The sequence below is a fragment of the Rhea pennata genome, chromosome 23 (genome assembly GCF_028389875.1).
Source record: "Rhea pennata isolate bPtePen1 chromosome 23, bPtePen1.pri, whole genome shotgun sequence".
Classification (NCBI taxonomy): domain Eukaryota; kingdom Metazoa; phylum Chordata; class Aves; order Rheiformes; family Rheidae; genus Rhea; species Rhea pennata.
Genome location: NC_084685.1, coordinates 3,724,243 through 3,744,995, shown reverse-complemented (window position 1 = coordinate 3,744,995; position 20,753 = coordinate 3,724,243).

The window sequence follows — 20,753 nt, the reverse complement described above, 5'->3', positions numbered from 1 at the left end:
GCTCTTGCTTCCTTTGACTCCCAGCGACTGATAATAAACATATTCTGACATTGGATATTTTTTTCATGAAGCCTCAGATGTTGGAGTCCCATGTTGAAAAATAGGAAAACAATACCCTCATGCAAAAGAGGAGTGCTTTTTTTTCTTGGTAAGCAGAGGATCATCAATAAAAGAAAGTGTTAAGCTGCAGAGCTGAATATAAATAGCTCCAGATAAGATTGAGGCAATAGCTTTCCTTCCAGCTGTCACACAGCCAAGCCAATTGCATTTGAAGAACCTGTGACTACATATGTTATAATTTGATGGAAAATAATACTGTGACCTATTACAGACAGGAAAGCTGAAGGTCTCATAGGTCACCGAATAAATGTGAGGCAGAGCTATGGATATAATCATTTAAGACCCGAAAGTGAAAGTAATGGATGAACACTGGATTTCAATTATCCTTAGATAATTCAAATTACTTTAAATAGATAGCTGACCTACTAAAAACTGCTTGGTCTCTGGTCTTGCATTTGCTGGCCAATTCAGATAATGACTATTTGATCCTGTTCTTTTTCTTTTTTCACGGAACAGTAAAATTGTTAATAGTGGTGAAGGGTTTCTTTCTGAGCTGAACTTGCAGTAACCTGCTGTTCGACATCTCCCCATGTTAAATTCAGTTGTTACAGCACTGACATTTGCAACTTGATAAGTTAAGGTTGTATTGGTGGCATTTTCTCTAGGAACAGGAAAGCTCATTTACAGCACGGGCTGAAGGGAACAGCTGGACATTTTGCTTCAGGACTAACTTCTATACTCATTTTCGATCATCTTGTTGGCTATTTTAAAATTAACCTTGTGCAATTTCAAAGAAGAAGGAGGCAAAAAAGGTTTAATTGCATAACTAACGAACGCTAGGGATACAGGCAGGATCTGCACACCTGCTGTGTTACATACCATTTCTGGAGTTTAGTATAATTATTATGTTATTGCTATCATTTGTATTATGTTAAGATACAGGAGCTCTACTCACGTACAAAAATCCTGCTGTGCCAGGCAAGGTACTAACGTACAACGCAAAGATCATCTGCAATTGAAAAGGCAGACGGGCTTTACTGTACTGCATTTCCTTGCTTGAAAATGGAGCATCTAATCTCTAGAAAACCTGGCTCTCTTTATTGCCAGTGGAGACAGAGAAGTTCTTCCAGGGAGTGACTGATCCTGCCCGAACTGGACACATATCTTAGAACTAGGGAGGTTCTCACTCCCATCAAATCGGGAAGCTTGAATGAGCAGGTTAGATTAGCTGACTAACATTTAAACAGCAGAAGTTAGGGAAGATAAGTTCCCCTCTCCCTTTACAGTCAAAGGAATGTTATTGGCACTGTTAGAGCACCTGGTATGGATCTTTAATACATGTATGCACCATATTCAAGCGAAAAGTATTCCTAGCTAGATAGGGAGCCAAAATACAGGCATCTGGATTTATTCTGTGTACTATACTTGAGGTACTAAGTTTGCAGCTTAGTTGCACCAGGTTCCTTTGTAGTCAGTGGAGCTAGAGAAATATTTCCAGAGATTCAGATGAGGTAGCTGACCCAATCTCTGCAGGTGTCCTTCAATTAAATGCCTAAAGCTTCATTTGATGAATGCCCATCTGATGAACTCAACCCTGGAGTTAGATGGAATTCAAAAGACTTAAAGTAGATATATGTGATCTAACCATTACAGTATCTTTCTGTGTAAGAATACCTCAGTGTCGATACAGGGAGTGGAATCGAGGATGCGGTTCATCTTGTTCTGAAGTCTTTGTCTGAACGAGGTCAGCTGAATCTCTTCCTGTAAGTACTCATTTCTTTCCACTGTCTGTAAAGGGACCCCAAGGTGGCTAGCTCAATAGCAGATATTCACGTTGCTGGTATCTGATGCCAGGTCAGGTGACTCCTTGCCATTCAAGATGCTAAATCCAAAATTAGATTCTTAAAACTCTTGCTCTTCTCTTGCCTGAATTCCCACGGCACTCAGACCTCCATTAATAAGGCTCTACCGAGACGCACATTTACGGTGTTGGTGTGCACCCAGCTGCAAAACCTGAAGAGCATCAAACCTCCTGAGGTCTTCCCCAACGCCACAAAAGCAGGCATTCCTTCTGCCTATGAGGTTTACCAAGTACCTGATTTTCCCCTGGAGATTGCATAATAAGGTTAGGTGTAATATACAAACAGTACATGAGCATGTAACTCTAGGACACATATGCAGTCTGTGGCAGCAAACTGACTCTTCAGGAGTTCAAGTGCAAAGGGCTAGTCGTGCTGGAATCTGCGATCAGAAATATTCCAGCCATTTTGCAATGCATCTCAAGAGCAGTCGGAGAGCACACACCTGTGCTGGAGTAAGAGCATCCTAGCGCATCATAAAAGTTGAACCTTTAGGAATAAGAAGATGGGATGCACCTGCTGTTGACTTTTCCAGCTACATCCCAGCTACATCTGCTACCCTGGTAAATGTCCCAACAATTTGCTAACAGCCAATTGATTCAAGCATTTTATAGAGTCAAGGGAGATGCATGGAGACAATATGCATCTTTGCTGACTTTATTCATCACTTCTAGTTGCTAAGTAAATGACGAGTGGAAAAATATCCTCTACTATTCATTCTCTCCTGTGAGCAATGGCCTACTAAAGTTACAGATTTGGGGAGGGGAAGGAAGGAGGAATGACCCAAATTTAAGGAACCATTAAGGCTGGAACACTTTTATAGTCTGTTGTCAATGCTGAAAAGGTATCACTAAAGCTCATGTAGTCCAGCCAGAGCTAGTTTTGGACAAGTCATCTCAGTTTTCAGTAACAGTACAGCAAGGGTTGCCCAGAGTGAACCCAATTCTTTCCTAAATACCAAAAAGACTCCACATCTTGCAGCTTGTCCTAAGATCTAGATTAGTGTAATTACATTGTCATTAATTTTCCAGTGCTTGCAAGCTCAGATACCTGAGAGTTTTTTCGATTAAGAGACATCGCACCAAGTTGCTAGAGTTCCAGAGTTTTATCATACCCCCTGGTTATCCCACTTGCCCATATTCTGAGGTGAAACCTGCTGTATCATTCTTTGATGTGTCTTTACTATGTCCCCCTAATAAGTGACTAATTAGGTGGACTGGGACTTGGACGGGGTCTTTAATCAGACAAGACTGGGAACAGGACAGATACCTCTTGTTGTATTAAGTAAACAAGCACAGAAAAGAAAGCCTTACTCACATTAGAAACATGTAAAAAGAAGCATTACAGTAGATCCTTCCTGAATTTCTACCAAAGGTCTGAAACTTTGAGCATCAGAGTTATTGCAGGAAGAAAAAAAGTGCTTTTATTAGCAAAAAGGCACAGAAAACTCTCCTCTGTGTATGCACCTGCTGCGTGAAGAGCAGAAAAGAGCCATGGTATCTGAGCATGTGTTTTTCCAAAACTAAGTGGAATATTTAGAAGTCATCAAAATGTACAGCCAGCAATTTCCACCACACAGCAGGTTTGGACTGGACTGGGCTTTCTGGCACGCTTCCTTTCATCCTGGCACCTGAGGAAGCTGATCATCCCTGCAAGCCGGCTATCAGGTACAAGCCCACCAAGACAGTACCCAGCCTCCAAGCCTGAAAAGCGAGCACAGTTTGATGTTGAAAGCGAGTCACGCTTTAATTAACCAGTTCTAATTATATTACAAATTGTTCTAAAATTGCAAGTAATAATTTAAAAAACAAAACAACTACATGCTTTCAGTTGCTGAATTTTTGAGCATCTGGTGCCCTTTGAAAGTTGATTAACAGCCCTGTTTTTTCCTGATCACCTCCTTATTACATATAGGGCCTTTCAAGCCTGTACTTGTTAATATTAATAGTGGAGTTTTGTGTTAATTGACTAAGAGAAAGATGTATGAAATTAGTCTGGTAAGATAGAAAATGATTCGCAGTGCTTCTACTGAAGGTCTCTTCTACATGGCTGCATCCACTAAGTGATATATAATGTTATTTAGCAATCTATCATAGGGAACAGTAAGTCCACTAACTTTGCAAATACCTCTTGAACTTACATGAAAACCTATCTGGATTTTTATATCTACTGTGCAATATTCGTCCTAGTACAACTGCGGGTAATTCAATGGTAATTTCCTTTCCTTTCCATGCCTCTCAAAGTAACAGCTTATGGATTTTCCTTTTGTTCCTGTTGCAAGATTAAGTATATATGAACAACAGAGGAGGCTTCAGATGTACCTGACCTCATGGCACAATGCTGCATAGAAAGAACAGATGAGAAGGGTGCAGGAAGGATACAGCTCAGATTTGATAAGCAAGACTGTCAGTACCTGATCTCTCCTCCTTGGCTTCTCATCGTCCTGTTACGCAATTTGGGGCCACTCAGCACGTCTCTCCTCATTTACCAACGCGGGATTGCTCAGGGTCAAGATCCATCTCTCGCTGTGGATAGAGTCAGTGGCCAACCTCTTATATACATGCATACATACATATATATAGAAAGCTTGTTTCCCTAAATTGGTCAGAGTGGGAATTTACAGCCCAACCGATGTTCTTGAGGATTTACCTTGTAGGAAATCTAAGATAAATATCAGGTTATGAGAGATCAGACAGTAGGACAGTTGTATGCAGAATGGCATGGCCAAGATAGCAGAATGTATGGCAAACTGTACAGAAGACCTACACACAGAGCCTCAGTGAGGGCTTAATCCCAAGTACCTGCTACTTCTGAGAGAGGGTTCAGCCAACCTCATGCAGGGAAGCAGCTCATCTGGTCACTGAGCCTCACTTATTCACTCCCAGTTGAGTTCAGTTGCGAAAGTGGCTTTTGGCAGATGCCCAGATCATGACTTCACTGCCCACCTCTAGTAACCACAAAATCCCACAGCCACTGCCTGCCCTCACCCCCCAGCAGTGCGCATGCGTCAGCGCGCACATCTGCATGCGTGTACACACGAACCATCCCCGGGAGTGAGACGAGCTCACTCTGCAGCAGCCGGCAGCCAGCCACAGAGGGGACACCTCCAAGGCTGCCCAGCGGCAGCGTCCGGATGCCACATTTCACAGCGCCTGGCTTCACTTCTCAGCCTCTCGGTGACTTCTGCAGCTGCACCGAGCCTCTGCAGAGCCAGCCGCCCCATGGGCAGCACTAGAGCCCTTCTCTGGGTCACACCGAGAGCTTCAAACCGTATTGATCAGCAGGGCAAACGGGGTGAAGAGCAATGGGTCAGCTAATTCAACCCAGGGAGGAAGGACTCTGCCCTTCATACGTCCGCCTACTTCTCCACTGGTTGGGAGGGAAATACCAGCTTGAAAGATTCTGTTGATTTTACTATTTTTTGGATGACCTTTGTAAAGTGCACTATTTGCTTCATATTTTTACAGAGCAATTAAATGGGAGGAAACATGAGTCTTTCACAGCTCACTGACCTCAGGAACCATTTCCTATCCGAGCTGACAGGAGACATATCGTTCTCTCTGGCCTGTTCCGCTGTGCTCAAGAGAGGGTATTTAATAGCTTTTTTACATTTCATATGGAGCAGTTTCTTAGAGCATCTTGCTTTTTTTGTTGTCAGCTTGCATTGGCCACATCCTCTCTGTAAATATATACACCTCTGAGATTTTTATTCAGATTACTTAAACCAGAGATGGGCAGTAAACCGTACAATGCTCAGAAAGGGTGGATTATTCCAGGATCCTGAGAAAAATACCTTGTCCTGTAGCACTAGAGTCCTGTCCTGCTGCTGTGTTGAAGTGGAAATGCCCTCACTCTCCAGGTAATCAGGTTTCAGTGTTAACTTGTCATTAGGATAAATGAGGATGCTCACACCTCTCAGAACTATTTCTCAAGCTGTCCACCCAGCCAGACACAACTCTGCCTATGACACAGGGATCATGTAAACATCCCCTTTGCAATCAGCTAGAAAAATCTATAATTTTATAATGAAAAATGATTTGATATTGTGTTTTTGCAGAAGCAGCTTTATGCATAAGCCTAATTTGCCAGGGAATACTTTCAGTTCTCTCACACATTCCTTTTTTTTTTTAAAGGTACGCTAGCTAGAATAAACGTTAACTCATCCAACTGCTCCAGATCTCATCTGATCTTGAGCTGAATGAAGGATGAAGTCTCATCATCCCAATTATATAGTATTGCAAAGTTAAGGAAATTCACCCTTTTCCCTAAAATCTCCACTGTACATTAAATTCATAGAAAAAATACATCCAGGCTCTGAAAATAGAAAGTCATTGGCCTATTTTCCATTGGTCAAAGCCAAACTAAAGACAGATCACTGCTCGTTTGACCCTCATATTCATAAACAGTGGAAAAGAAAGAAGGTGCTTTCAACCTTAGAAATTAGATTGAAGAGGCGACTTTTACCCTCTCACAGTTCTGTGAAATATTCACTGCAAGATCAGCAGACCTTGCAAGAAGGAGCTTTTGCATCTCTTAATGGATTTGGTACAGAAAGTACTGTGAGGTTTCTCAGATTTTCTTTGGCTAAAGGAGGATTCTTTTCAAGCCAGCTCGCTCAAGTCCAGCTAACGTATCCTACTCATTTCAGTCTGCTGAAGTGAGTCCTTTATGTCCTCTGTGGTTTCTGCCATTCTGGGATCTAACTGTACATTCGCAGAAAACATCCCATATTCACAGTACTTTGACTACTTCCTGGACTTAGACCTGAAACTCCCACTGGAGCTGAAGGCTCTGTAAAGTGGTATAGGCTTTTCATAAAGTCCATCTGAACTCCCCCATCAAACCAGTTCTTCTGAGGTGGACATCTCTGAACATAAAGGGTAGGAGGAGTAACTCCTTACTGCTTCATGTAAAGCATGAGTTCTTCAATTGAACACTCCTTCTCAGTGTTAGTTGTCACCAGCAAAATATGTCAAATCCCCTGACAACAATCTTATCTTATTCCTGGAAGCATCAGCTCAAGCAGTCTCTCTTCTGCAGAGCAATGTTTCTTCCTTGAGAAAGCAATTTTATTTCTGCTGCTGTATCAAGCTGCTGCCTCTGATATTAGTACGAAACTTCTCAGGAACTTTCTCAGCTAGAACATTTCTGTTCTGGTAGATCATATCAGAGAAGTGGGAAAATGTGGTATCTATGTCTTGGTTATTATGAACAAAGACAGAGATACGGAGAGAAAGAAATGGAGAACACAAGATAGAAGTACAAACAAATAGAACATACAGCAATGTGCTATGGTTTCCGGGAAAGGGATAAAGAAGAGATGTCTCCCCACTCCACAGAGGCCAGGGCACAGGCTCAAGGTCCACTGTTCCTCTTCCTTTTCTTTTTCCCTTAAGCAAATTGTAAGTTTTCCAGTCAGCCAGGGATGCGTCTGCTTTATGGTGAGTAAGACAATTCGGGAGAGTAAATGTGGCGTTAATGGTAATGAGAGAGGGGGAAGAGACTGAGCAAAATGCAGAAAGGAGTTGAAAAACTAAGGGGAGGGAAGTCAGTGACAGAAGTTCTTGCCTGTTAAACACAATCAATGACCTGCTGGTATCAATCACTGCCGAGTTCTGTGTTCTGACTGATGATTCCTTCGTGTCTGTAGCAAAGATGAATGGGAACAAGCAGAGAAAGCCTTGGCTACCACACAGAAGCCAAAGCAAGCTCCTCCAAGCTGGGAGAAATCAAAGTACAACTGCTCTGAGATATCTCAGGAAGTTGAGACATCTTTTATTAGACACTTTCTTAACTGATTTTTTGAAAATAAAATAGATTATTGCTGGAAAAGCTGATTTGTCAAAATCAGTGCCCTTTTGCAGGAACATACCTACTTCACGCAAAGCTCCGAGCTGAACGCTTTCTTCCATTCGAGGACTCTGACTGAACTAGCATCTGATGCAAGGTTCCCAACAGCCCTGTGACAACATTTTCCCTAGGGGTAACAAGTGTTCCAGGTTGACAATGTCCTGTTTTTTCTCATAAGGACTCTCTTAGTAAGGACATGGGGTGAATTCCAGAACCAGTTATCCAAGTGCTACATATTGCAAACGTGTCATTTTGTATTGAAAACTATATTTTCATGAGGGTATGTTTGAACCCAAAGCTATAGGGCAAGCAAACACTTTTGCTCGATCACTTAAAACAAAACAAAATAAGGACAACCCTCTCTCATCCAAAAATACCCCAAAAGGCCTTGGTTTTTGATTTTTTGTTCTCTTCGATTTATCTGAGTTTTTGGTGACAAATGGGTCATGCATCTAATGAATCAGAACCTGATGTAAAGGACAGTTTTCTTGCTCTAAGTTTGTTGTGAGATCCTGGTTCAAGTCTTCTTTCTTCCAGGCTAGATAAATTCCTAATTACTAGAACCACAGGGACTCGAATCCGTATGTTGTCTGCTGTGAGAGTAAGCATCTCAGATTTACAGAGCCACCCAGCCCTGGGTGGTTCTCGGCAAATCCTAGAGATACTCAGGTCCCACCTCTAGAATTTAGGATTTCACTTAGCACAAGCAGGAGTTAATTTCCCCCCCCCCCCCCAAAGTTCTTGATGTTTTCTTGAAGGTAAATTTCTAACTTTCTCTGCCTACAACATTATTTCTGGAAGACAAACAGCCTTGATAGAATGGGGGCACCTGTTAAATACGGTTTGGTATGAGCAGTTTTGGGTTTTGAAGGACAAAAAATTTAGACTTGGGTGTCTATGCCCCTTGGTCAGTGCAATATCTCTTCGTGGCTCTAAGTTCGTCTCTTGGAGCCCTACTTCCATCACAGGACTAGTATTTCCCCGAAAGACCTGAAGGATAAATTCCTAGTAAGAGACAATGAGAAAGATGTCTATGAGGTGATTAAACATAAGAATGATGGAGGCTGTATAAAAATTTAGATTTGACCATGACGTAATTCCAGAGCTCAAATAAATGGCTGGGAAGAAAAGAGCAATACACAGGTCTACAATGAATAAAACAAACAAATTTGGTATAATTTGGCCTAATCACTTCAGAGTGAGCAGGTCTGATTGCAAGCGCTTCTGCACTGAAATGAGAAGGCTAGCTCAGCCTGGCTGCTTACAGCCCGTTGACGTGGCTGCTTCTGAACTGGTGGGAACGGCCAGCTGGATTGGGAAGGCTGGGGGAAGGGATGGATGGTAGAGGCAACCAGAGGGGAAACACTGTGCCACAGCTCCCTTCTGTGGCACAGAACAGCAGAGAAAGAAGCACTGAGTCAACTGAAACCACATTCCCTCCCCCCCCCCCCCAACAAATCCTGTATTTGCTAAATAAACTTTGCCTTGTTCCCAAGTGGAGTCGAAGAGATAACAAGATCCATACTGATGGAGGGAGGCATGAGGCTGGAAAAGACTCGAGAGAAATCCTGTTTCCCCTCAGCACAGGCCATACCACAGCTTGCTGAGGAGATGACCTTGCTGACTACCTCACCTCTGAGCCGTGTATCCCACACGCCCAGCAAGTGAAACTCCCTTTGATTTCCTCTCTGTCCTGCTGCTTCTACAACACTGTCCAGCTACCACCTCTCCCATGGGGATCAGACTGCTTTATGAATTAACCACTGCGATTGCAGTCCATTACCCTGCTGAAACATATGAAACATATTCCCAGACCTTCAGAAACTGTGTCACTTCTGTGGACTCCACCAGAGGATGACCGACATTTAACAATTTTCTCTCAGAGGAAAATTGCCGTTCTTCCCCAGAATGAGCCTACAATTTTTTCAAAGCTGAGGCCACATAGTTCAGATGTTTCGATTCATACTTGAGGACAAAACTGTTTACTCTGCACCGAAGAAGCAGACCATGCCAGAAGATGCTCTCATGACAGGCTGTCCCTTTTGCAACAGAGGTTATAACTTGTTTTTAATCAGCTTTTGCCCTATTTTCTTTTTCTTTCTTGCTCTATTTCTAGCTGCTCAGGACAAAAGCTAAAGTCAATTTAGTGTACATATATATTACCTCCTGCACAAGTTTCAGTGCTGCATAACATAACCTGATGGGAAAGGTCTCAGGTGGTGATGAAAGGAGATGGCAAGGGGGATCACCAGTAAGACTGGCTTGCACCAGGTCACAGAGTAGACATGGGAGCTTCCCTCTAAGAGCTGGAGTGCTGGATAGCAGTAAGTCTGTCATCTGAAAGGCACACAGTAAATGTTGCACAAGGTTTTTCATTTGTGAAGACAAATTCTGGAACTCAAACACAACTCTTCACATGTGTGTCGGGACACTATGGTGAGCACCTGGGCAGGGACTCGCCTGATTCTCTCAATCCAGATCTCTGCCAAATGGTTTGAAATGTTCAGTGATAGAAACGTCTGAACCTCCCATGGCTCCTAGTCAATAGAAGGCAGGGTCTTGTTTTGTGAAGCCAGTCTGGACATACCCCCAAATTTCTCTGCTCTTTCAACATCCTTCCAGGGAATTTCTCTGTTCCAATGGACACCTGGACATTTTACCACAGCAGATCAGTGCTGTGACCCCAATTATAAATGTTCAACCAAACTCCAACTGATTATGCTTATACTACAGGGAAGCATCTGTACCAATGATCCCCACTAACACACACAAATACTAGAGCAACAAGATCCTGATTAATCCGATCCTGTACCCAATTTGTGGCTGGCACTTGGCCAGAGGGATTGGATTTAGAAGCAGACTGATCTTTTCTGTGTCCTTTAAAGCAACTGGACATCACAGTCTTCTGCATCCCCCTCTCCACACGGGCTGTGACGGGGCTGGCCGTTTCCCTTAGCGGCAGGGCAGAAGCGCAGCCCCTTTAGAAGAGCTGCACGAGAGCTGTCGAGACGCCTGTACGCTATGATACTGCACACTACAGCACTGCTGTTGGGTTTGCTGTAGGCGGCCCACGGCTCCCGGTGAAGTTCGACTTGACAGAGAAAGGCTTCTACAGGTCTGGAGAAACAAAGGGCCTCTGAAGTCCCTGTGAGCTGCTTTTGTTCAAAAGCTTTCAGAACAAGAACAAACATGAACTCGGTGTCTCCTCTGCTGAATGCACCCACCTCTGCAATGGTTTTCAGCCTTTCTCAGACGGCTGCTTCCTGAATGCTTTCCAGTAGAAGTGCTGGGTTCTAGATTTTAGCCTCCAAGCCTGTCCTTCCTATACTTAGAAATGGTCCTGGGAAACGTAAGGATCTGCTGATTCCTTCTTCTGTGGCACTTCCTTTCCGATGCACGAGCTCTCTGTAAAGCTGCAGTAGGTAGGCAGGGTCTGAAGCCGCGGGCTGCTCCCCAGGGCACTGCAGTGCGGACGAGCTCTGCTAGACTGAGACGCTCCAGGTGATGAACAGGGGTGCACAGAGGGGTGCTGGGGGCTGAAGGTCCTTGGAACAGACTGCGGCAAGTCCACTCAGGCTGATTTTTAACAGAAATTAATAAGGAGCCAGTGGAAGAACGCTAGAGGGAGAGCAATGTGCCCGTGTTTCTTCAGCACTGCGAGGAGCCAGCTAGCAGGCTCCTGTCCGCCTTGCCGCCTGGAGAACGGGCCCCGCGGGAGACCACGGAGCAGCTATTTGTGATAGACCCGGTGGGAAGAAATGCAGGTTTTTTCAGAGCAGTGTGTGAAAACAACAGCAGCAGCTTCCCTCTTCCTTTCCCATTTCTCCCCAGATTTATCCAGGATCCTGCGAAACACTCCGGTCCCGTTGCTACCCCACTCCCTGCACACCTGCAGAAAAGCCGAATAGCACAAATGCCGCTTGCCAGTGCCCACCACACAAGAACCTTAGCTAAACACTCTGTCCACCCATTTTCTCATTTCCATTTCAGTTTTTAGTATTTGTTTGCACTTCTTCTCCCTTCTGACTGTTTTCCGACAACTCTCCCTCCGCCCGGACAAGGCAGAACCCTGCAGCTCTTGCAAGCCGTGGAAGTGCCGGCGGTGGGGGGCTCGGTTTTGGTTTTATCACTTAAATCACCTTAGCCGACGAGATTTTCCTTTTTCTCTCTCTCACCATCACTCCGCTCGTCATTTGAGTTCTTAGTGCTGGAGCCTCAGCTGGCGTCAACCCACCGAAGTCAGCGGAACAGCGCCCGCCTGCACCCGCGCTGAATCTGGCGTCGTGCGCGAACGCAGGCGCTGCAGCTCCCCATTTGTAGCAAAGCATTAAGGGGCCAAGCGAAGGATCAGCTAGTCCCTAAGCTGGACTCCCAAACACCCTACTTTCCCCTGCTCCTCGATGAAGCATATTTGACAAACCTGCCACGTCGCCTGTCCAAGCACCCTACTCCGGCTCCCTGATTTCTCCCTCGCTTTTTGCACTTCTTTCTCTGTTTTCAGTTCAGCTGTCATTCCCCGTAGGGGAAGTAGCTGGTGCGAGATGCTAATATTGACGCTTCGGCTTGCAAGATGTTGCAGTGCCATCTTCAGACAGGAGGGCAGAAACCGCAATTTCTGAATATTTTTTAAGTACAATAGGAAGGCAAAAACAAGTAACTGTCAAAACCTACCCAAATCTAGACCTTTACAGGGAGAACATGCATCCTGGGGCTAGGAAACATCTGAAGTTAGAATCATGGAAATCAAAAAACAGAGCTCGTCGTGCTCCTGCCATCTACAGATCTCAAAGCACAAGGCAAAGCACAACTGATTAACTTTTATGCATCCCTAGGAAGACTGAAACTCTTTACGCTGCACTAAAGCTTGGAGATTATGGGATTCAACTGTATTAAACAGCTAAGAGGTTTTATAAAAAGGGAAAACAGATTCTGTCTCTCCTTTATGAATCTGTCGGCTGGGGTGGAATATTGTCACGTACGTTTTAATACCTTTTTCTCCTCCCTCCCTTCCAGCAAACTGAATAACATGTTTTATCCTAATGGCTTATTCTGGACTAGCAGATAAAGCGGGCCAGAGCCCTCTCTCTGCCCAGAGATCAGGCAGCACTACTCAGCTTGTGCCTAGCTGCTTGGACAGTCTCCCCCATCCCAAAGGAGTCTGACCTAATCCATCCTGCCCTCGGGAATGGCCCCTGCTCTCTCCTGGACTGGCCTTTGGCATTGCCTGGGGGGATAAATGGTGCGAGGAGCCTGCTAGCAAAGAAGGTCTTCAGAGAGCTGGGGGTACTTGGACAACTGCTGGGTTGTACCCCAAGCCTGCTTAATTCAATTGCACATAGTAACATAGCCAAAGGCCACTGATGCTGCAGGGAAAAAAAAATAAAGAAAGAAAAAGAAGAAAAAAAGGAAAGAATCCTCTCCCCTAAGCCTGTAAGTGGCTTTTCCAAGCATCAATCAGATGTGTTTTGCTGTTAAAACAGCTCCAGACATTGACTTTCCAAAAAAATCAGGGCCTTTAAGATGTCTTTTTATCATGGGCCTTTTCAGACAGTTTTTAGTAATTTTAGTAATTCTGGCTGCTGCTGATATAAGTCTCTTCCGAGCCTATGAGAGCGCAGCCCAGCCCACACCGCAAAGCTTTAGCAAAATAAAAGCAAACCAATCCCAGGATTTCACCGGGAGGCTAAAATTTATCCCACGCAGCTTCCACCGAGGAATCTATCCATGAGAGCCTCGGAGCAAAACTGCACACTGCAGAATGCAGCTGAAGACGGAGGATTTAGCGAGCTAAGGAAGAGATTTCTGCGAGAGCTCTGAAAAGCGGAGTGGTTTTTCAACAGCAAAGCCACAAATGCCAAATCCTCCTGGAAAGGCATTCACTTTGTCCGAATTTGGGTGCTTTAAAGTTTCATTTTTAAGACACAACTAGGTACCCTTGCCTTGCTCTGTACTTAACGGACATAAATAGGCAATTCTTCTGACCTGTCATTAACACTTGTCTTAGCACGAGAGAAGCCGAGCCCGCTGGAGAGGCCTGGCTTTCTCCACTGACTATAAATAAAGCCCAGGATGCCTAGTTTAAGCTCTGAAGTCTAACTTTCTGACAGCTCACATGCTGCAGCGATGGGAACACGTCACCGTGCCGTACCGCCGCGCACCGCCTGGCTGCGAGGGCCGCCCTCCCGGCTTCCAGCCCTTTCAGCTCCCTAAGCCAGCAGAAACCACCCGTCCGTTTGCCAGGCTGCTTTCCTGCTAATTCAGGGAGCCAAAATTGCTCAGGACAAAAATTGTGCGTCAAGCGCATCAGCAGGGGCAGGGGGGGTCGATAGCACGCAGGAGTCAGAGGAGCTTAAACTTGCACGGAGATGCGGCCGCGAGAATTACAGATATGCAGGCTGGGAAACTTGCCCGGTGTGAGCCAGAAAATCAATCGCAGGGCTAAGATATGACCCTTTTTTGCCCCATTACCCTGACTGCAAAGCCAGACTGTCTCGTAACATGCAGGGAGAGTTTGCAGTCGGTATTGAAGCCAATTTGCTGAATTCCCAGTTTGCTGGGGAAGGTATTACACAGCAAGAAAATGGATCTTTGAGATGTGTATAATGCAATGTCCAGAATTAGCCAGGACCATCTCAAGTGTCAGGTTATCTCTGCACCCTTCACCCCCTGCCATCCCGGAGCAAGGTTAAAGACCTAGAACATCCTTCAAAACATCCTTGGTGATTAATTTATTTTTCTCTCCCTTTTTTATTATGTTTTTTTACCCCTTTTCTTGCCTTGGAGACAGTTTGAAAAAAGGCAGGAAATAATAAAAAAAAAGATAAATAGAGAGAGAAGCCAGGCCGCAGCTCTGTGCTTATTTATGCTGCTTTGGGGCGAGCGTACAAGGAGCAGCACGAGTATATCCATCTCAGGGCCCGTCTCTCACCAATGTCTGCACCCTCAAGAAGCACTGTAAAGCCGGGCACATCCACGAGTAGCTCACCGTTTTGTTACAATGGATATAAAACTGCGTGGCAAATGAGAGTAGCGAAGAAGCAATCCCACATTTCAGGCTGAAAAAACAACTCACTTTCCCAAACTATCTGCCACCATGGCAATTTTTAACAGCCTTAATTGCTTCCCATTTTAACACCTGAGAAAGAAAACCTTTGTGATCTCCTCAGCTTTTCTCACTTTGTGATTATTAACACTCATTAGAACAAAAATAAAATGCCAACGAGCACAATTTTATATGCGTGCGTCTTTCCAGCTTGCATTTGATTTGTATTTCCTGTATACAGATCTTTGTTACTCTTTTCAGCAGCTGTCAGGAGGCTGTAAGAAATGCCGGCACCTTTGCTTGCTCCTGGCTCGACCCTTTGCAGGAGCTCTCATTACAGGTCAAGCTGGAATAAACGGCTCTCTCCAGCTGCATGCACGGCAGCGGGGAACAGCCAGCGCTGTCCTCCGAAGCATCTCCCTCTCGGCACAGAAATTAGCACGTTAGATTAGAAGTTGGACCGTAGAGTATTGCTCTAAGATGCACACGCATGTGCGTGTTAATGCACACCGGGTACCGCAGCACATGGTTTATCCCTGACGCAGTCAAGCCCATCCTGGCGCTGTTGCCAACAGGTTGTGGCAAAATCCTTCCCGTTCACAACTGCCGTTGTGATCGAGAGGACCCAACTGGGGCGGTTTTCACGCGCGGCCGTGCCCAGGGAGAAAGGCTGGTTGCATCTTGCCTCACCTGACGCGCGACCTGCTGATGTTGCCCCTCAGGGTGATGGTGCGGGTAGCCGAGGGGTGCAAGCTGCACCAAGGCTGCGGAAACACTCAGCGGGGTTGTCATCAGGACAGCTCGGCTGGGAAATCAGTGGAGCTGCACAAGACTTGAAATAGGCCCAAGGTGTCCTGAAGGTCAAGTTAATCCCCACGGCACCTCCCCTGCCATAAAGCAATGAATCTCGGGCTGGAGCAGACCTGCCTCCTTTCCTCCTTTTCCTTGACAGCAGCTCATCTCTGAATCTTGGCAACCGACTTTTCCCTTCCCCAGGAACCTAGAGTAATAAAACCAGTGACCTCCTTGCTGCAAAACTCTCATCTGCATGAATAACAATAAAAATACACATTTTTTTTTTTTTTACAATCTGCTCCCTATTCATTAGGACTTGCTGAATCTAATAAAGCTGCCACTGGACCAGCAACTCTTGTAGCTCTCAACTCATGCTGAAAAATATAATTATATTGCAACAACATTTGTAAACAGCCCCAGCCTTGTTTATTATAAGCTTCTCTCTTTAAAATCCAATCAGATTAATTTTACAGGCGACCTAAGCGGCTGCTGCTGCTAATTTTAGGTAATGTGCTTGAAACATATCTTTTCCGTGCCTGCATGAAGTAAATGCAGAAAGGCAATTATTCAGGATAGGGCTGCTGTCTGGGCCCCTGAAGACACCGGCCTCTGGTTTGCAGGCTTGGAGGGAGCAGGGGAAACACAGATGATCAGGGCTCCATCGCCCACGTTGCCACTGGCTGTGAACCAGAGCCTGTCACTGAAGGATGCAGCCTGCTCCTGAGCGAGCCTCGTTTAAGCACACTGTTCCTTACGAGTTACATCTTCAGCTGCCGGGCAGAGCCCTGGGAAGCCCCAATCCGAGCCCAATTTACCCCTGGGGGGCTGTTGCCTTGCTGAGGCCGGTGATACATGTAGCGAAACAGCAAGGGAGCATGAGGAAAGGGTCATACGTGCGAGGCTCACACTGATGGTACACAGAGAGAGCTGCAAAATAAATTGGCCTACAGTCATATCAGAAGAAATCATTTTTTCTCCTCAAATCCTGGGGTTTTGCCTTAACCACAAGACTTTGCTTCATTGCCCCCCCAAGAGTCTCAAGTCCTCTGCTGCTCTCTCTAGGTTCCAGAAAGGATGGCTTTGCACACAGAGAAGATTCCTTTCAATTGGAAACTCTGTTCGATTTTCACCTTGCCGTAAGTTTGCCACTGATTTTGCTGCAGTGAGTGGGAGTCTTCAGTCTGAATCAAGCCTGTTATTTTTGCACCTGTATTGGATACCCGACCCTGCCCCTTCCTCTTAGTTCAGACCAGATTCAGGATCATAGGATGCAAAAGCGATTGCAATAAGCAAAGAAAAGGTGGATGCTGAATACATAAGTGAATTTTTATTTCTCCTTAAACATAAGATCTTTTATTAAGAAAAAAAAAAAAGCAAGGGGAAAAAAAGGAAGATTAAGTGAATTTAGCAAGAAGTTGGTCAATCCCTTAATACCAGGAGGTCAGAGCCATCCCATATGGATAATCAGTTTGCTTTCAATCTCTCCTTGGTAGGTTGCTGCTTTGAAAATCTCATTTCAAGACACAAAAGGTCAGGTCAGGGAAGTCACAGCTCCTAATTACGTGAAATGAAGTGGGACATAGTGGATTCAAAGCAATCTTGGCTGCAAGCATCTGTGGGAAAGTTTTCCAAAGCTGCCTCTAAAGTGGGGATTGGATTTTATCTTAATCTAAGAGGGCTCAAGGCTGCCTCTAAGATGAAACAGCTCTCAGAGAGAAACCCTCTTTCACCCCAGGGCAAAACCTGCTCCAGTCTTTATAAGACTACCTTGGAGTAGTAACTGCAGCGTGACATAGCTCTCAGCTGTACGCCAGATTCCCATGTGCTAGCATTTCCCAGATTTTTGGAAAGAATGATTTCTTTCTGCTCTCATCCGCCTTCATATAACTCCCTAAGTTTGCAGCAGTTTGATTCTCCCTAGGGAGGAAGGTGAGAACAGCCCCGCTGTAACCATTGGCTACCATGTAAAATTGCATTTCTCCTGCACCACCAACACAGACCATCTCTCCCAGGAGCCAGGAGAAACTGCACTTGCTTTTTCTAACAGTTGTGACCACGGTACAAGCAATGCTTGTGGGTGCCAGAGCCAGGCTTGTGGCTGATTGCAGATCTGCTTTTTCACGTCTCTTTTAACCTCTGCTGGGTGGAGAACTTGGATCAGGCATGAGGGGACAGACAAACCCTGGCACTGATGCATGTGGCATTTCCAGAGCTCCGTGGCCCTGGCAGGTATCAGAAACTGCAGGCACCGCACTGCCGAGACTCCAGGGACAGGGAAGAGGAGGCTGTTGATCCCACAAAAGCACAGGATCTGAATCATCCAAACTGCTGAAGAATCTTGAGGAAACTGGGACAGATGTTGTGACGCAGAAGCTTTTCCCTTTTGCCAAAACTTGTATTATTCTTCAGTTCCCTGAAGTCAAGAGCAATTGTGCTCGAAACCCCCATGCAAGCCCTACTCCGCGGGCTGAGGCGGGCAGGCTGGGACGTCCCTCATCCTAGAGGAGGAACAGTGCTATAACCTTAAAGTTCCTCTACAGCTCCGGAGCTTACAGAGCCAGCCAAACAAAAGCAGAATTGAGTCCAGACTCAGCAGGGTAGTAAGGACCTACTAGAGAGGGTATAGGTGAGAAAGAGATGGAAAAGAAGCATTTCTCAGTCTTCAGAAGGATTCTGCTCAGCTTTGCAGCGTGCTAGTGGTGTGTAGGACCAGAGAAAAAGAGAATGATTTTCTAGAGATGCTCTTTTGCTTAACTCTCTGGGTCATTGCTTGAAATGAAGATTATGCCCCTGCTCAGGAGATTCCCTAGAGAAGGAGCATCATGTGCTGGGGCAGGAAGAAGCTAGTCAACTGGCTAGAAGGAAAGAGGGCTTGAAGGAGAGATAGAGGAAGGGCTTTCTCATTAGACAAATTTTGGTTTTCCTTCCCCTCACACAAGGCATTTGCCTTTAGAACAAGCATCTTTGTTTCTACGGCAAGTAAGAGCACAACATTTTTAAACAGAACAGTCCCTTCAGAAAAAAACAATAGTGGAGAAGAGAAATCATCAGCTGGTCCTGACAGACAGATCCGCCAAGAAGAACAGACAGAAAAGGGGAGGCTTTCAGCTCTGGAGGAGAGACTGGCTTTGGACCCGGCCAGTTTGCCAGGGCAAAGGAAATAGAAAAGAAAGACTTCTCTGCCTTGAGAGCTTGAGTAAAATGGTAGAAAAGGGGTTCTGCACTTGGGCCCTGCATTTTAGAGCTTTTTCTTTTTTCTTTTTTTCTTTTTTTTTTTTTCCAAAGGCACCCAGGTGCAGCTCCTTGGAGGCGCTCAGCCCAGGATACTGCTGCCTTGTGTGGCTTCTCCAAAGTTTGCTTGCCAATATTTTGTTTTTCTCCATCAGCAACAAGACACAACAGTTTGAGGGGGAAGAATATGCGGGAGAACTCACATTTACTGTGGGAAAGGTGTCTATGCTTGCTGTTTATCTTACTACCTAAGAAACTGCAGCCCAGCAGCTTGCTAATGGGCTACGTAAGTAGCTTTTCCTTACTCAGACATGCAGGCTGAGATTCGACGTGCTGTTGTTGTCTTCTAAATGCAATGAACTTTTTTTGGATGTTTCAAAGCCTGAATCCAGGTGCAGATGCAGATGGAATAGTGTTAAGAAATGGGAAATTACCACCTTGGTGTCTCTTTGGGAATGGAAGTGGGAGCTGTAACATGTCGCATCGCCAGAAATTCCCCTGAGTTATCTCCAAAGAGACACTGCCCAGTTTGGGATGATCCTCGCTTTTTGGGGGATGTTTTGGGCTGAGCAGAAGCTGGCCACATCATTGATTAAATGGGAAGTTCCTGAGGACAACAGAAGCCTGGAAAAAGTTTGTGAAGAGTTAAAAATGGCGATTTTGCTAGCCGTTCAGGTGCATGGAAACATCAGAAGCTTCATCTTTGTAAGGAAAATAGCACAATATAGGGACCTCTGTGTGTTCGGAAAACATGGTTATGTTCTTTGCACTCAGGAAATTAACTTAGAATCCAACACTTATCAAAAAACGGGGGGAATCTTTTTCAAGTGCCTTCTGCTTTTAGAGCCTTTACAACACATTCAGATACAATGTGAGTATGTGTATATACACAGACACATATGCATATATAAAAGTTTTCCTTCACAGCTGCTTAGACTAGAAATGTTAACACCTATTCTCACTTAGATGAGAAACACCCAAAACATGGAGACTTAAAAATAAAACTGACCAGACTACAAAGAGATTTAAAGCAATCAGCATTTATCCAACCTGTATCCTACCTTTTCTCCATCAGATAAGGCACCCCAGATGAGCAAGGTGTTCACAAGTGATGTGCAGACTGGCTTTTAAGCACCTTAAAAATTAATAGGAATTTAAGGTGTGAATTTGAAGTGGTTACTCAAACTGCATTAAGCTTCCGCATAGCCTTTTTCCTGTTCAGAATCAGAACAGCACTAATTTCATTTAGTTTAATTCATATGGGATGCAAAGTAAGATGCATTGAATTAGACCACTCTGAAGAGGGCAGTGCCTACGCTGGGATTTAATGCAATCCAACCTGATGCCAAAGCAAGTAATTCAGGCCATACCTAATGGGCTTGCCTTGGGCCATTGGCCCTGGATGCCAAAACCTGTAGGCAGCTTCATCTGAAGAGTGTCATGCAAACAAACACTCCTGTAAACCTAAATTCCTCAGGTAAACGCAGCTGAAAATGTCCCTCTTGGCCAGCCTTGCTGTTTGAGTAGGCTCAAGTCTGCATCCAGCCCGCAAACAAATTTAATCTGATGCTCACTGGGATCTTGCACGTCTCTGGCATTTCTGTATTTCTTACTTTTCTGCCAGGGTTTCGGTTGCAATTCTCTTCTGTGATTCCCAGCTGCCAAAGCCGCCTTTTTTTCTGAGCAAGCATCAGTTAAAATGAGCAGTTTGGAAGAAAATTGCTCAGCAGTCCCTAGTAAGGAATGGGTGGATTAGCTCAGCCTACAGCCATACTCTGCAACAACAAATCTTCCATGAGACAACACCATTTTATACCAGGTTCATCCTGCACCTGATTACAGCATTTGTCTTTCCTTCTTGAAGGCAGGGAAAAGGTCTCTCTGGGTAATGTGAAGTGTACGGAGAGGAAGGGAGG